The following is a 16,881-nucleotide window of genomic DNA, read 5'->3' as shown; positions in this document are numbered from 1 at the left end:
TAGTGCCCTGTGGCAAAACTTCTTGGGCTATGATAGCTCCTGGGGCTGAGTGGTTGGACAGGGAAGTTGCTGTTTTGGAGTCTTGGTGCTCCAGGAGGAAGGATGGTCTTCTCTTTCCCCCTTTACTTTCATTAGGACCTCTTTGTTTGAGGAGGTTAGAAAAACTTCTTTGTTCCTTGACAGAGAAGTAAAAGTAGTTACAGCAGGGCTGAGGGATGGATGAAAAGTTGGTCTTTGCAGCATGTGTTCATGGCCATAAGCTCTACCAGGAAAACAGGTTATTCCTAAGCACAAAGGAGGACAGTTTTTCCTATTATTACTGTTTTCTTGTCCCTGGGCTAAATGGCCTGATGTGAACATCTCCAGCAGGAGTAAGGAACTACCACACCAGTGTGACTCAGAGCATCCTCTGGTTCACCCTCAGCCACCACACGCTGCCTTGGATCAGGATCAAGTTCACAGCTATGTAAGTTCCTGTGTTTGGTTCTCATTTAAGCCGAAGTAAATCCCTCACAGCCTTGAGTAAGTTACCAGTAGGGGAGGATCTGATGCGCTTGCCTTGGTAGGGCTGAGCAGTGCTGGTGCTGCATGCATAGATAGGGAGTTTGGAAGCCTTGCTCAAAAAAAACTTGTCAGCTTTTGTGCTTTTCATGGTGAGAAGTAGTGCCTGGTTTCGTTCTCCAGTGTCATAAACTTGGAGATGATGGAGCAGGGCAATGTGAGGGTGTGAGTGAGTGGAGTTTGCTGTGGGGTCTGGCAGTAGCAGAGGTGGGCTGGAGGAAACCCTCCTTTGTGCAGACCTGTTCCCTTGGAGGGACTGGAGCTGGGCTGGAGGAGAGGAGCTCAGGAGGGTTATGTCCCACTGAAGGCAATGCTTTTATTGAGGCAGAATTTACTTAAGTTAGTGATGGATCACTTGACATCTTTATGCCTGAGGGCATGAGAAATTCAGTTGGGGTTTGTATGAGACCTAGGAGCCCTGTTTGTATACACGTGTGTTGGGGATGCCTCCTTGTTGGGTACCTGATAACTGCGCTGCAAGTACGTGGCTGTGTATCAGTAGAAAACCCCTGTCTGAGCATCATGCTCCTAGTCAGGGAGAAAGAAAAACAGATTTGTCCTCATTTCTAGGAGGAAGCAAGGCTGAAAGGAGGGTGAGTGCCACAGTTGTGAAGGGGCTAAGCAGATATTGGTGTTGCTTCACCACAGAAACCTCCAGAAAGGTTATTTCTGACTTCAAGGTCAGAATTGAGGCTTGGTCACTGATCCCTTTCACTTATTGCTGGCTGCAGTGCATTCCCAGCCTCTCCAAGATGAGGCACTGTTAAATCAAAGCCCACACTGGGAAGATCATTCCATAGCCCTTGATGTGCGCACATGGGTGTCAGCATGGACAGGACCTGCTTTTCCCCGCTCAGTGTCAGCACTGTGTGTGAGGTGTGCTGCAATAGGTACAGTCCTGGAGAATGGATTACCTCATAACTTTGTTTTCCACTTGTTCCCTTTGGGAGCTTGGGGCAGACCCTGAGTGCTTGTTTCTGAGAGCATTTCCATCAAGACCTGGGTCTTGTGAGCAGGTCCCCGAGATGCAGCTTGCAAAGAGTATCAGGGTGTTCGGAGCAAGTATTGCTTCTGGCTGGGAATTTCCTTCTCTTTACAAACTGGGTCCTCAACCAAATGGTGAGCTGTCAGTGTGTGAGAGTGCTAATGCTCGCTGTAAATCTGTTAAAGCTAAAACTGGTCAATTCATTGATCTTGCAGGCTAGCTCAATTTTAAGGTTGGACTTTCAGATCAAGAGGTTGGTTTAGCTTTCTGTGCTCAGTATCACATAAGCTTTATCCTTCTGGGTCGCACCAGGGATTGAACCAAATCCCCCTTTTTGTCAAGTCAGTTGATTTTCTGAGGTTTCCTATGACTTCGCCTTTCACAAATGTGCTAACATCCTTCAGGGAAGCACGAATCAGAGGTCCCTTCTCTACCCGCTTGACACATATAGGCCAGGAGTGTTTCGAGATGAAGCAGTAGTGTAGGATGTGTGTTGTTACCTTATGGTCACAGGATCCGCCACCGACTTGTTGTAGGGAGATGTGTTCAAAAGCACACACAGGAGCCAGTGAGGCTGAGATAGGAGCCACAGGGAGGGTGGGAAAGTGCTGAGCACACTTGTGGGAACGTTTTGGCCTCAGGTCCCCCTCAGCCCATGGTGGAGCTGGCTCCCAGCAGCAGGGAAGCCTCTGGGAACTGGAGATGCTGATTCAGGAGGGAGGACAAAAATAAAGCATGCTGTCTCTCGGCTGAATTAAGGGGGTAATCAAAGATAACAAGCGGTTGATGGCTGTCTCATTAGCAGGTATCTGCTTTCCTGTGGCGTGTTTGCCTGCTGCCTCTGTAGGTAGCACAGGGGAGGTTGGTGGTGCAGAGGTTTTGAGTGGTTTCAGCACAGCCTGGCTTCAGGAGCTGATAAATAGAGCCATGGTTTTACTCCTGAGCATGCAGCAAAGGGAGGTGTTCCCAGGAGTGGTCCTGGGTACTGCCAGCCCCCAGCATCCTCCCACTGCTGGGTGCAATGTTAATCTCTGCTCAATCAGGTGCTGCTTTTGTTGAGGTGTTTCTTCTGCTCTTTCCAGTCTACTGGACTCTTGTCCCAGTGGAGCAGCAGATGGAGGAGCAGGCTCCTTTCTTGTCTTGCTTTAGCTGTCTTCTGCATCTTTCCCAACCCCGCACTTCCTTAGACTAGAGACAAGCAATTTAAATCCAGTCATTTTCAAGCCATACTCCAGCGGGATGAATGTTTTCAGTGACTCTGGTGGGCTCCTGGTTTGATTCAGGTATTATCCAGGCAGCATCTCTCCTAGGTAGGCCAGACCCAATACCTTCTCCTGCAGCAGTTCCTGCCTGAAAGGTTGCAACCACCTTGTTCTAGAAACACGGGATGCTGCTGGGATGACAAAGCGGGTATTTCATTCACCTGTGGGTAGCACTTGGGTGTGTTGTTGGTGCTGCCCAGGGTGGGAGGCTGGTTCACCAGGACTTGCCCAGTGTGCAGACAGAAATGCTGCTGCTGGTTCAGAGACTGATCTGTTCTTAGTATCTTTATGGAGCCAGTATCCTGGAGTATGCAGAGATGTGGTCCCTTGCCTCAGAAGCTATCTGAGCTCATGTTGAGTTTGGCTGGATCCAGTCTGGCTTAAATCTTCCACCGTGAGATGCCTGTTTGTTCAGCTCTAGTGTGAGTTTGTCAGTAGTGAGCCTGTGAGCTCCTGCCTCAGGTCTGGGTTCATCTAAGTGACAAGGAAAAATAACCTGAAATCTTATTCCAGGGGATAAGGACTGCTGTATCTGGGAGGGGAGAGTTCAGTGCAGTGCATAAACACTTAAAAAACCCTAACCTGAATCAGGGAGTAAAGTTAAAACATGGAACAAACTAGTTCTGATAGATAAAAGCACTAAACCAGAGGTTAAGTGTAATCTGACTCATATGCCTTGTCTTCACACTTCTGTACCTTAGCTCCTTTGATTGTCTATATATAAGAGGTGACACTGGAGAGCCTGGATTTATCATGAAGATTTATTTGTCATGGAGAGATGAAGGAGCTGTCTGGCACTTGGGCTTTTCATATCAAGTTGCACTTCTGGCAGATGCCAGTGGAGCATTTAAAGAAGATCACATTGTAGAGCAGAGTAGTAAGTTGCTATAAGGATGGACAGAGGTTTGTGGGCTCTGAGTAGAGAGACACTGGATTTGTTACTGGTCCTGATTGTGTACAGATAGATACAAAACATGTAGCCAGAGGCATAAGCAGCAGCTTCTGTGAGAGCATGTTTGTCATTTGTTAAATCCATTGGGGTGATGGAAGAAGATGCTGGTGTGAAAAACATGAGATATTGGCAGCTGGCTGAGGAGCTTGCCAGCAGCTGTTTGTGTTTTCAGAGGTCTGAACAAGGTCTGACAAAGCTTTGCCCTGCTAGCATCCATCTGAAAGCTCTTCTCAAGGCATCCATGTCCAATGCAGTGCTGTGCATCTGCCTCACATTGCTTTGCTCTGTCTTGTGATACTTCAGCTCCTGAGACCAAACTCTCACAGCTATCAATAGCAGTTTGTAGGGATCTGTTTCCAGGGGGATGCAAACAGCTGATGAGGAGAATATGGACAGTTTGTGCTCTTTCTCCAAACCTTCCTTGGTTTTCAGCTCTCATCCTGGAGTGCTGAGGGCTCCACTGAACAGCAGGTCATGGTGTGGAGTCCAGCTGTGTTCCAGCTGTTTTATTGCGTATTGAGGATTTGGTACGCAATCACAGATATGGAACCTATGTCAGCGAATGTAGGGAGAGAAAACGTTTACAGCTCTATAGGAGCTGTATGTAACATAGTATGTTGGCTATAAGACAGGATTGGGCTTCTTTGGGAGTTCTCTCTGCCCCTGTGTATCACCCATACTTGTAAACGACACTGTGGAAGCAGGAGGCAGGACCTCATCCTTTACATGGGTGTTATCCATCCCATTTTGTAGCTGGGGCAGATGAGAGGGATGTCCATGCTTGCGCACTGGAGCGAGGAACAGAGCCCAGGAGCTAGAACTTCTCTTGCTTTACCAATGTCACAGAGCCATCCATTTCTTAAAGCTTCAGCTAGTTGGTGATAAATATGATTTGCTTCAGGTGCTCTTCTCCTTGTAGCTGGAGCAGATCAGATCCTTATTGTGTCCAGGTGTCCTATATACACTGAAAACAATGAAGTCTCATTAAGTGTCATTCACTAAACCCTTTCCACTGCTGTATGAGCATTAGCGAATGGTCCTCTGTACTGTGGTTCTAAATGAAGAGCAGTGCATACATATGGCAGTTTACTGTCCTATCCTTAACAAAGCCATGATTACATGGAGATACAGAAGGGGATGATAAACTGTTTTGAGTTCTCTGCCATTAAGAGAAATGGCACCAAAATAGTTGTAGTGTTGTTTCTAGTTGCAACGGATGAGCAGCCTGGCTCATTAATCCTCCCTATCAGCAGCACATAGCCTGTCTGCACCAGAATAGCCCTGATCTCAGCAAACCTGCATCCAGCCCTGGCCTTCTGTTTTCGACGTATTTGGAAAAGACAAGCTTCCAGCACAGCCCCGAAGGGACTTCCACTTGGCTGGGCTGCCTTTCGGTGGCAGAGATGACCCAGGGCACAAGGGGCTTTGCGTGGACAAGAAAGCCAAAGCTGGGGTGATATTCCTGCTTGGGGCAGCGACTGCATCATGGGATGCAAAGTGCTGCCTGCCTGGTGTTAGAGGATGGAGGAAAGTTGTGCAAAGACAGGGATCACAGAGACAGGGCAAGTGCAGATGTGTTGGTACTACTGTTTTGGCTGCTAAATAGGGATTTAGTCTTCTGCACCCATGAACTATGCAGATCACCACGTATTGTGCAGGCAGGAGATTTGGGTTTGGGACACTTTGAAAGCTAGGAATGTTTTCTCCATCTCTATTCTTTTCATTTTAACTGTGTGTATCCAATTGGCTTTGAAGGCTGAATGGCCAGGCAGCAGCATCTTAGAGCATACCCTGATGTGGACCTGGTGGGAATGTCGCAGCCTGGTTCAAAGCAGGCTTCTGCAGAGCCCCTTCCCATTCACCACCTTACAAAGAGCTGCTTCTTGCAAGCCATCCAATTCAGGTTATACCAGACCTCATGTCCTTCCCAGCTGAATTCCTGAGATATGGCTGGATAAACCACTGGGGAGTAAGGAAATAAACTCCTGCTACCTTTGCCTTGCTTTCGCTAGGGTGACCGCACATGGTACATGAGGAAGCAGAGGAGCCATGACTTAGTGCCATCTGTCAGAGTGTAAGGGTCATGTATGGGGAAACTGGGCAAAAGGATTTCTGCATCATCCAAAGATCCCAAGGAAATATACTATGGTATGTTTGCTTCCTTAACCTCTCCTGTTCTGTGTTTCTGTTTGCCAGATGCCTTCAGTAGCACTCCCAGCACATGGGTTACACCCACAGAATAATGATGCCTTGCCTTTCTTCTTCAGCTGGAGATGGTATTTCACTTTCCTTCCTTTTTCACCTTTAAGGTAAAATAAATCAGGCTTTTAATGATTGTTGTATGGTGGAAAAGGCATAACCATGTTGGTGAAAAGGACCACATGTGGCAGATGCTCAGAAGCAGAGGATGGCACACAGGGAGAACTGAGTGCAAGAGTGCGTCCCTCCTTGGCTCAGTTTGAGTGATGATGGTGGGTCTCTGCTGAGTGGTGAGGAATCAGGAACACCACCTCTGGCAGTGGGTAGCTGGACCTCTTGAGGTGAGCTGCTGACTAGGGAAAGAGATGGGTCTTGGGAACTGGGCTGGAGCAAAACAACAGTTTTCCTTCAGGTGTTATTGCCCTGGCTCAGAGAGCAGCAAACAGTGACATGGGGGGTTTCTACATGTCTAAAGTCCCCTTTAGTCCCCACTCTGGGTGGCAGGAAGGGCTGGGTTGATGTAGGATACCTGCAGAAGACAACAGAGGCATTGTGTGACCCCCCCAAGGGTTTGAGATCCTTCTGGAGTCCTCATCTCCTCAGGGATGCATCCTGGTGCTGGTTGGGTCCAATGGCGTCCTAATGCTGGGAGATGAGGCTGGACGTCCAGCCCATTGGCAGCTTTACCCACCTTTAAACCCCTTGCAGCCCTTTCACCGTGAAGGTTAAATTCTGCTGCCTCATGGAGGGGACCCGGGCACTTTGTCATTGCCCTGCTGGCTCTGTTAGTCTCACTGTGGTTTCCTTGCACTGACTGTGAGAAGGCTCAGGTTTCAGTTCCTTGTAACTTGACTGAACTTGAGCTATCTGAGGCTAAAATTTTCCATGCTGGGTGGGTGTCAAGCACCCTTTTGCGCTCATCTGAAGCTGATTTACTCCGTGTCTGTTGCATTCTTAGGTAATTCTCTTTTAACTTGAATGGACTTGAGAATTTAAGAATGAGATGTTTTGATTTTATGTATTGGGAAAATGAAAATAATTTAGTTTTCATTAGGAAAACGATTAATTAACATCAAGGCATTGCAGGGAAGGCATAATCCTAATAAGGTTTTTGTTTAGAAAACAACTGGAAAGAAACCCTTTTGATAAGGTCAGAGTGTGTCACTTTAAGCATTTTAGCCATGAAATCATTCAACTGCTCACCCCAAACAAGGACTTCATCTTCTGAATGCATATCTGAAGTGAAATCAAATTGTTGTTGTAAAGAAATGCTTTGACTTTAGTCACAACTTTTGGGTCATCTGTAAGTGAACTGTTTTTATAAATGGCTCAGTTCAGGCAGGTTTTGACATGATGGCATTTCTTCCAATAAGGAATGTCAATATTTCCTGGTGGATAATAGTCCCAAGTAGTAAATGTGAGCAGAGAGAGGAGCTTTGCTTTGTTTGATTTACAGACTTTGAAGCACCTTCAGGCTGTGGAGGTGCTTCCCCATGGTCGGTGTGGGTCACTGGTGGGACCACTGGTGCACAGCACCTCCACTACCTGCATCATGAGTGTAACACAGACCTTTTAATGGTATCAGTCATTGTGCTGACATCCTTTAATGTGTCTCCTGCTCTTCCAGATGAGTCCAAGTGTTCACTCATGGTTGGAGCCAGGTAGGAGAAGGGTCCAGCCTGGCCCTCGTGAGAGAGAGACCACAGAAAGATGCTCCTGTACCCTGTTTGTACTGTCTTTAGGCTGTTCATTCTGCATCATCGACTCCTGGTCATGCTACTGCTAATCCAGGCTTTATGGGGGTTATGGTTGACAAAGGAAGGTCTGTATCAGTGGCTGATAAAACTTGCAAGACTTCTGTGTCTTGCCTGGAGGGTTGACAATGTATTGACTGTGTGGCTGCAGAGGGGTGACCAAATAGACGCGTATCCCTGAGCTGAGTCTTACCGTGAAGGTGAAATTCTCTATAAAGAGAATAATGATGTATTCTTACACTCATGAAAGATCTTAAAAAATATTGACTTACAGAGGACCCCCAAAGTTTAAAGCTTTCCCAAACTACTACTTCAGTCTCTTCAGCCTGCTGGACTTAGAGGGAAGTGGAGCTTTCCTTCTACATGGCAGTTTCCAACAACATACTCTATGCCAGTGTTTCTCTTCTTTCTTTTCTCTCTTCCTAATGTTTGTTTGCCTGATCCCCTTTGGAACACTCAGACTAGAAGCACTCAGCTATCTTTACTGGGAAAAGCCTTCACTTAATGGGCTTAAAGAAGCAGAAGGCGGCCTTATTAGGGCTTTAATCTGTAGCCTTGGGAAGTGCAACTCCTCCTTTGCTATGCACTCGGGCATGTGTTTGGGCTGGCCATTCAGTGTTGGGTCTCCACATGAGGGAGCCCAGATGGGACCCCTGGAAACTGTTGAGTCTAAGCTAACATCGAGAACAAACCATGCTGCTGAGGTTGGTGCTGTGGCTGGAGCAATGCCATGACAACTATGTCAAGGATGGTTTCCTGGTTTCTGGTCCTCTTTCCGGGCAGGCAGGCATTTATATGCTCATCCTCAGCATTTTTGCCTGTAAAATGATGGAAGGAATGGTTTACCTCTCAGGGCTCCTCACAGGAAGCTTGGATGGAAGTAGTAAGGTTGGAGGCTGTCAAAGAGGAGCTGTGGCCTAAGGAGTAAATGCTGGTGCACTTCTCTGGATTCAACCCAAGAGCACTTGGTGCTACATGTGTTCAGGGGATAGGAATGCTTATTAACGAGAGCAGGAACATTAATATGTTTGTGAAAGAGTATTATGCAACTGAAGTCAATGTCGTGCTTTGATTTGCCAAAGAGCAATTCAAGATGTAGGGAGTATCAAAGTTCATATGCTTGAAAGCCAATTGATTGCTCATGGTTGACTTGTTCAGATCTTTCCTAGTGCTTGGCCATGCCAACAGCTTTGTGCCTCAAGTGTCGTGCTTGTTCTGAGCTTGGACGAAAGCATATTCCTCATATTGCAAGATGCTAGTAAGAAATCAAGGTACTCCTGAATACCAGGCTAAAGGCAACCCATGACTTCGTAATTCAGAGCATTATTTCAACTTGGGGGGAAATCGTTCCTGTCATCTTTCCAGCTGTATGACCCCCCCATGCCTTTGTGCACAATTATCCCATGCAGAGAGGCAGCAAAAGGGTTTAGGTGTTCATTAGGGATGATTAATGCTACATTAAACGAGGCTTGTTTAATATAGCCAAGGAAATTGTGAAAGCAAGCAAGAAGCATGCTGAAGTTTGTTTCTCTGTGATAAAAGAAAACAAGCAGTAAAAGCTAGTACAAAGACTTGCAATACAATATAAGAAAATCAACTAAAAATGTTCTGAAAAGAGGAAAATGGTTCATAATTATGATGAAAACAGTCCTGTGGAGAAGCTGCTATCTAAGGTCGAGTTAGAAGCAAGCAAAGTATGCCCAAAAGGGATTTTCACATCTTGATAACTCAGATATATATTCTTTAGTTGGTAATTTACCTCTTATTCCTTTAGAAAGCATCTGCATGTTGTTTGCAGGATAGCTGCCAGGGACATTTGTTTCATTTCATACATATAATTCCACTGATGAGGTAAAAGGTATCATTTAAAATAATTTGCCAGCAACATTTCCCTATTAAGATGTAAATTTCAGAATTTTGTGTCTTGTTTGTACAGTTTCAGTTTCACGTGGATGAAATTTGGATCTCCTTTATAGCAGTTTACAGATTTTTTCAAAAGCCATTACCGAAGTGTTTACAGACCTGTGAACACAGCATTAGCAATCTGATTTCCTCAAAAGCACCCTTGCAATTAGCAGTTTGAGTAAATTAAGACTCACACAATGTTTGTGCCGTGGCATTTTCTGCACGTGAACATTGAACAGCAGCCTCAGGAAAGACGTGAGTGGTTTCTTGAAGACCCCAGTTAGCACTTGTCTAGTATTCAGCATGGCATAGCTGAGCAAACATGAGTTCAGGAACCAGGAAGATGGAAGATGTGGGACACCTCATGTGCTGGTGACCCAGTGAAGGGAGCATGGGCATCCTCAGCTCCCCAGGAGAACCACAGAATGGTTTGGGTTGGAAAGGACCTTAAGATCATCCAGTTGCAACCCCCTGCTATGGGCAGGGATGCCTCACACTAAACCATGTCACCCAAGACTCCGTCCAAGAGACATGGTTTCTCACCCCCCTGAGACTCGGTGGTGGGAAGTGATGTAGCTAGAAAGACAGCCTGGTGCTTCCACATCCTATATCAAAGTCCAGGTGACGGATGAGTTTGTAAACCTGTATTTTATTTTACTTTTTACTGCCTGAGGGCTGAAGTCCCCAAAGCTTCCAAGATGAAGCAAAGTGGAACCCTCTCAAACTGCTGATCTCAAAAGTGAACTCTGCCTGTTCCTTTGCTAAAGGAAGCTTTAATGCTCTTTCTGCACAACTCCTGTTGCTCTTCTGCTCAGGTTCTGGCTGTGTTCTGTAAATGGAAATTTAGAGATGAAATTTGGAAGAAAAAGATCATTTTTCTTTCTTTTTTCCCCTGTAGATTCCCCTCCTTATGAAGTTTTGACCTCTCGGTTGCCCTGTTCCAGACAGAATGCAGTATTTCCCAGAAAAGGTGGTCATTCTTCTTCCTTAGCAGCCCCACTCTAACCCAGAAAAAAAAACGTTGAAAGTTCAGATTCCAGTCTGGTTATCAAACCCGCAACGTTGGAGTGATTACGAAACAAGTCTGCCTCTCTGTACCCATGCTTGTAAAATTACTCACTGATTTTGGGAGGTCAAGCCAGAATCTGTGCATCTATTTGGAAGTGGCTACTTATAAACCCAGATATCTAAGCCTTGTCATGTTTAACACCAGTTTTTTGTCCCTTGGTTACTTAGTCCCTGATTTCATGGATGGTGGTGAACATGGTCCAATCCAACTAACCTCAATCCACTGATAGCATGTTTTTCCCTCTACTGGTAGTTCATGCTGTTAGTTTTGCTCTTGCTCAGCTTTGCCCCTTCATCATCTTCTCCTTGACTGACCCTGAGGTTGAATAACCCTCCACAAACAATTAGTTAGGCTGCTTTCTGTCATCCTAACCACATACGAGATGGCTGATTGACCATTTGTATTTCAAGCTTGTTCAGTAATCCTTTAAAGCATTTCTTTTTGAATGCCAATAAGGGGATAATTATTTAATGCAGCTATTTTATTAATGTACTTTACAACATTTTTTGCCTTAATTGTGTCGAGGTTTTTGTATCCTTACTGCATTGCAATCCTGATAGCAACACTGGGATTTGAAATCCCAGTGAATAACCTAACTTCTAAGTTTGAAAGAAAGAAACCTTGTTCCTTGCTTCTGAGCTACTCTGACCTGACAAACTCAGTTTCTGAAGCACCATGTTCTTGTTATCCCCCCCCCTTCTTAATGCATGTCATGGTCTTGAAGTTTATACTTGAGAAAGTAATTTGGCTTTGAGTTTGATTGTTAACTCTGTAGCTTTGGGTGGCTCAACAGAAGGATGATGGGGTAAGTCCATCTATATTAGGTCACCTATCATACCCAGTCCAGCCAGGTTTCCAAAAGCTGAGATATCTGTGGCATATATGAAATGAGTCAGTTCATAGAATCATAAAATGGTTTGGGTTGGAAAGGACCTTAAGATCATCCAGTTCCAACTTCCTGCCACGGGCAGGGATGCTTCACACTAGACCATGCCACCCAAGGCTCTGTCCAACCTGGCGTTGAGCACTGCCAGGGATGGAGCATTCACCACTTCTTTGGGCAGCCTGTGCCAGTGCCTCACCACCCTCACAGTTAGTTACGAATGGATTTCAACATTAGTAAAATCCAACTGTAAGCTGGAACCTACAGTCCTCCGTTAAAAATATGCTGCTTTTTATATGTGTATATATATAAATGTAAGCAGTTTAATGAGTGTTGGATCAGCCTGCAGAGTTTTGATTTAAAGGTGGTGTTGTTCTTGGGCTGTGTGCGTGGGCAGGGAAACTGAGCTACCTTTCCTTTTGTTTATTGTAAAGTAATATTGTGCTACTGCCAACCTGGAGGAAGTTCTTCAGCAGTACCACTCTTGCACTCTCACCCTCAGTCATCATTTGCAGTCTATAAATGTTCCATAAAAATAACAAACAAATCTGCTGCCAGAATCTATAGTTTCATAAATCCTGAAGCAAACCTGTGCCATAGTAATTGCTGGCAGCCAGGGCTGAATCGTGTTTCTGCGTGGCATAACATTAGGGGTGAGAAAGAGTTGGAGTGAATAACTTGAACTAAGCACATCTAAGACATTTAAATAAAGATGTAGCTTTTTTGAATAATAAGCTTACCATGGTCCTCTGTCCTCATCTGTCCCTGGTTGATCGTGAAGGGGGGACTTGGTTAAGAGGACATAGGTTAGGACTGGGATTGCACAAGAAGTAGCATTTTCTAACTGGTGGGAAAGGGTAGAAATAGGCAGTTGGAAATGAGAATTTCCGTCAGAGGAAATAATGGGTTGATAACAATTCTTATGCGGTGCTTAGAAAGTGACTTGGAAATGGTCTGGAGCCTGGGACATATTCACCTTGCCTGAAAATGCACCAAATACTGGGATAACTGTTCTAGTTCATTCTGAAGTATGTGTTCCCAAGAGATCCTGGCATTCCTGATGCTTTGCCTTATAAAGGGAGGTGCTCAGGGGAAGTGAGATACTGTTTTATGCACGTATGAAGTGCCAGTGCTGAGTTACTGAAGTCTGTGTTGCCATGTGCTTGTGTCCCTGTGGCAGGCTTGCAGACATTCCTGACCTGAACCTCAGTGACACAAGGATGGCGAGATGTGCCTCTGTTCTCAGGCAGCTGCATTCCCCAAGCCTACAGGCTGGGAGTCCCAAGGGCATATGGGAATCCAGCCTTTCATTATAAATGTGGCATGAACTTGGAGTAAAGCAGAAATTAAATGGGAACTAAAATGCGTTAAATACTGGATGTCAAATAAAAAGCAGCCAGCGACTAGTGCAAAGTACAGACTCATCATAAAATCATATTTAATTAGATGTAATAGGATCAAAACATCGCAATTAAAAGTCATAAAATGGCAGTAATTGCAGGAGAGTGTGACTTGTAGAATGGCTGAAACCCATGAAACTTGGTGATAGTTTCCATACGTGCTCTGATAGAGGTGGCTGAAGCAGCAGCTGTAATGAAACAGCTGTCTTAGAGCTACCTGACAGAAAGATGTGGGCAATTCACAAGCGTTTGGGCTTTGATTAGACACCAGTGGCTTATTTACAGGAAACAATGAGCTGTTTTCCCAGGATGGTCTCCAGAATGACTCTCGGAGACATTCAAGGCCAGGCTGGATGTGGTTCTGGGCAACCTGACCTAGTTGAAATGTCCCTGCTTATTGCAGGCTGGTTGGACTGGATGAGCTTTGAAGGTCCCTTCCAATCCAAACCACTCTATGATTCTCTTCCAGAAGATGAGGTTGTGGCTGTGGCTAGGCAGAGCTGTGAGCACTGGTCATGTGCCTGCAAGCTTTCATCCCGAATCCACATTTTCCCCAGCTTTGCAGAGACTAAACAGGTAAACATGCAGGCTGAAGCTCCCCTGAGCTTATACTGTGTTTTCCTGGAGGGTTACAACAGAGCATGACCACAGAGTGAGGAATCATCGTGTTCCTCTTCCCCTTTCCTTGCAGGGAGGAGATCTTTCTGTTCTTGGCAGCAGAGCAGTGTGGTTACTAACTGAAATGCTGTGGTTGCCTCTGGCTCCTTGGCATGAGTATGGTGATGTCCACATTGTGTGGAAGTGCTGCTGTGAAGAGGACCTATCAGGACTGATGGTATGGGCCATTTCCCACTGCTGGGTAGGGTGAGATCGATGCTGGTTGAGGGAGATCGCTAGAGCCAAATTTGGGTGGTTGGATGCTCCTTGCTGAAGAGGCAGGGAGACTCTCCTACTAGACACAACTTGCTGGGGCAGTTAGGTCAGGACATCTTCTTTTCCTTTCCACAAGGTACTTGGCAGCAAAATTTCCAGGTGAAAGAACACACAGAAACAGTTTGGTAAATGATTCTGGTGTGGCTTGTTCAGTGGATGTGTTTGTTCAGTTCTTTCATGCTGTCTGCAGTGGTAAAGTCTTGTAGAGCCCAATTAAGGAGGAATGAGGCAGATTTGGAGGTACTGGGACTCTTCTTAACTTGATGGTGTACTTGTGGAGCAATAACTTTGAGCAGAGTGGATGTTACCATTTGGCCTTAACAATTATGTGCCTGTGTATGACAAAAGGCAGCGTTCCCAGGGAGAGAAGACCAGGAGAATCGGAGGTTGTTAAGAACCCCAAAGCCAGCAACCAGAAGATGAGATCATTAAGTCTGAGGGTAATGTGGTTCCTGGGAAAGGTTTAGTAACTAATTAATTCTCTTTTTCTGCTTATGCGGATGCTCTTTTGGGTACTGCCAAAGGGTGATTAAAGCACATCCATTGCTTCATGAAGTGGAAGCTTACCAAGTCCCTGAGTCTGGCTCAGTTGATCTGACGTGCGTTGGGACATACGGGGCTCGGTGTGTATGTATTCCTACTGGTCAAGGGACACTATGCTCTGCATTCAGGCTCCTTCACCTCCTCAAAGATGCTCTTTCATTATTTGCCCTCATTTAAAGGTGCACTGTCACAGGGGATAAGGAGGCAGCTGTGATGAAGCAGTGACAGAATTACTCAATGCCTCTGGAGTGTTTGTGGGTAGAGGGAAGGATGGAAAAGCAGAGGAAGGAGGTAATGACTATGCTGTCTTTCCAAGAGCGGAGAAGGCACAAGGATGCAGAGAAAGATTGACTTGCCCTGAAAATACATTAGGAGATTACATGCTGATCTGTAAAATGTTTGGGCTTCAACTGTACAGGAATTAGAGGGATGGTGCCCCCAAATAACAGCTACTGGCATACTTTCATTTCACACCTGCCATTAAAATGTAGCATGCCAAAAAGTGCTGTGCCTCTGCCTAGACATCTAATTATATATAGTAGGTATAGAAGAGCAAAGGCAATAAATACCTGCGGGGGTCTGTGTGTGGCTTTGTGTGTATTAGTACATATTCTGCTGTTGTCTTCTAGAAAGTTAATGAAATCTGAGCAGTGAGAAATCAGCGTTATGTTTTGGCTGGCAAGCAGCAGTGTGCTGATTTTCCTCTCCTCCCCCACCCTGTGCAAATTATGAGGTATGTGGATTAGTGACATAAGAATGAGTAAGGGTTTTCTGTGTTTATATACATAGAATCTAGTCCAAGTACATTTACTGAGGGGATGCAGTTTTTCCTAGCCTTAAATCACACACATAATGGCAGCAATTCTTGAGCCTTTCAAGTAGGAAAAGCTCCTTTTCCCACCTAGCCATCAAGAACTGGGGTCCCAGCCCTGTCTGTCCCTAGCCCCCTTAAAGAGTCCCAGGAGAAGAATGTTGTGTATGGTTGGTAAATTCAGTGGAGACACAGTCCTACTATTGCTGCAGGCAGCTCTTATGAAAGTGCTGCTGCAAATAAATACAGGTGCCTTTTATATTTAATGGAAAAACTGTCCATCTGTGAGGTGTGAACAGGCCCTGTCACCACCACCCAGAGAGGAAGGGACACAGCCCTGCTCCCCAGACTTTGTTAGCTCACCAGCTACATCTCAACAGCCTCTACAGTAGTTTAAGATGGTAACCTCGTTAGGAAAGACCTAGTCAACCATGCTGTGCTATCTTAAATTCCATCTGCATAAAGGATCCTCATGTATTTCAGCCAGGTCTCCAAGCCACCTGAGACCTCCTCTGGGGCAAGGCACATCTCAAAAACCTAAAGGAAGGTTTTTCCTCTGACACAGAGGAAAGCTATTGCTTGTGGCCCTTTGGATGAATGGGAAATATGTAAGATGAGGGACCGGATTTTGAGATTAAACATAACAGCAGAGGGGTCTGGAACAGCAGCTTGCCTCTGTGTTGTATGTCCTATGACAGAGAAAAATGCACTACTGTTTCTGGATGTATGTGTGAAATATTACAAGGTGATGTGATGTGCACTGCTGTTCTCCTGGGGTGGGAAAGGGGGGAAGGACACAAGTTGTGGTACTACATGGGGGATGCATAGGTAAGAGCGAGTGCTTGAGACTAATTGAACCTGCCACAGGATGTCACATTGATGTGCACAGGTGCATTCAAGAGGACATTTATCTGGCAGCTTCAGATCTGACTTGTGGAGGCACCTCTGAATGCATGGTTCGGGTAGTGGAGTGCATGGTGTTTCCCACTCTTCTTGGAGAGGGGATGAAGCATGTGTGTGTTTGTGTCCCCAGCTCGCCGGTATTGTCTGCCTGTTTTCAGGCTGCACGCTGTGATTCTTTATGTATTAACACTGTGATTCTGTATGTATCAACACTTGGCACCTTACAGAAATAGGCTTGCTGCTGATGCACAGGGAGCAGCAGGCTCCTAACTGTGACTGCTCTACTAACAGGAATAGAAGACAGTTTTTAAGCCGTTCTGACTTTGAACACTGTGCTGCGAGCCTATCTTTTATATCCAAAATAGCATCTCCTTACAGAGTCTCCTTTGGAGTGGCTCTGTATCTCCACTTGCCTTTCCTCCTCTGTGCTTAAAGACTGATTAATTAATCAGGCTTTTCCTTGCTTGAATGATGAGAGTTTCTGGCAAGCAATCTGATGTTGCTGTCTTCATGCTGTCCATTGAAATTTAGGGAAAACAAACTACTTGGAAATCACTGTCAGTGGTGCAAGACAGCTTTTGAGCAGGGGAAATTGTGCAAGACGTTAGACAGGTGCTTTGTCTGAATGAAGCTGATTTATTTTTGATTGAAGACTGAATAATTCTGTGATTGCTTTGACCCAACACGAGTTGGTCAGACTTTCTTCCTTTTACACCTGTGC

General features: G+C 45.5%; 1 long non-coding RNA gene across 1 annotated transcript in view; it reads left to right on the top strand.

The window, feature by feature from the left end:
• Nucleotides 1–196: 196 nt before the first annotated feature.
• LOC133280464 (uncharacterized) overlaps nt 197–16,881 on the top strand; it is a 157,613-nt gene continuing 140,928 nt past the window's right edge. The window contains exon 1 of the long non-coding RNA XR_009747179.1: nt 197–466. This is a non-coding gene — a long non-coding RNA (uncharacterized LOC133280464). The remainder of the gene's footprint in view (nt 467–16,881) is intronic.

The sequence above is a fragment of the Pezoporus flaviventris genome, unplaced genomic scaffold (assembly GCF_033815535.1).
Source record: "Pezoporus flaviventris isolate CSIRO_AGI_PZ_B2104156 unplaced genomic scaffold, CSIRO_AGI_Pfla_v1 ptg000083l, whole genome shotgun sequence".
NCBI classification, from domain to species: domain Eukaryota; kingdom Metazoa; phylum Chordata; class Aves; order Psittaciformes; family Psittacidae; genus Pezoporus; species Pezoporus flaviventris.
The sequence above is the reverse complement of the archived record's forward strand: the minus strand, read 5'-3'. Positions and strand labels throughout refer to the sequence as shown.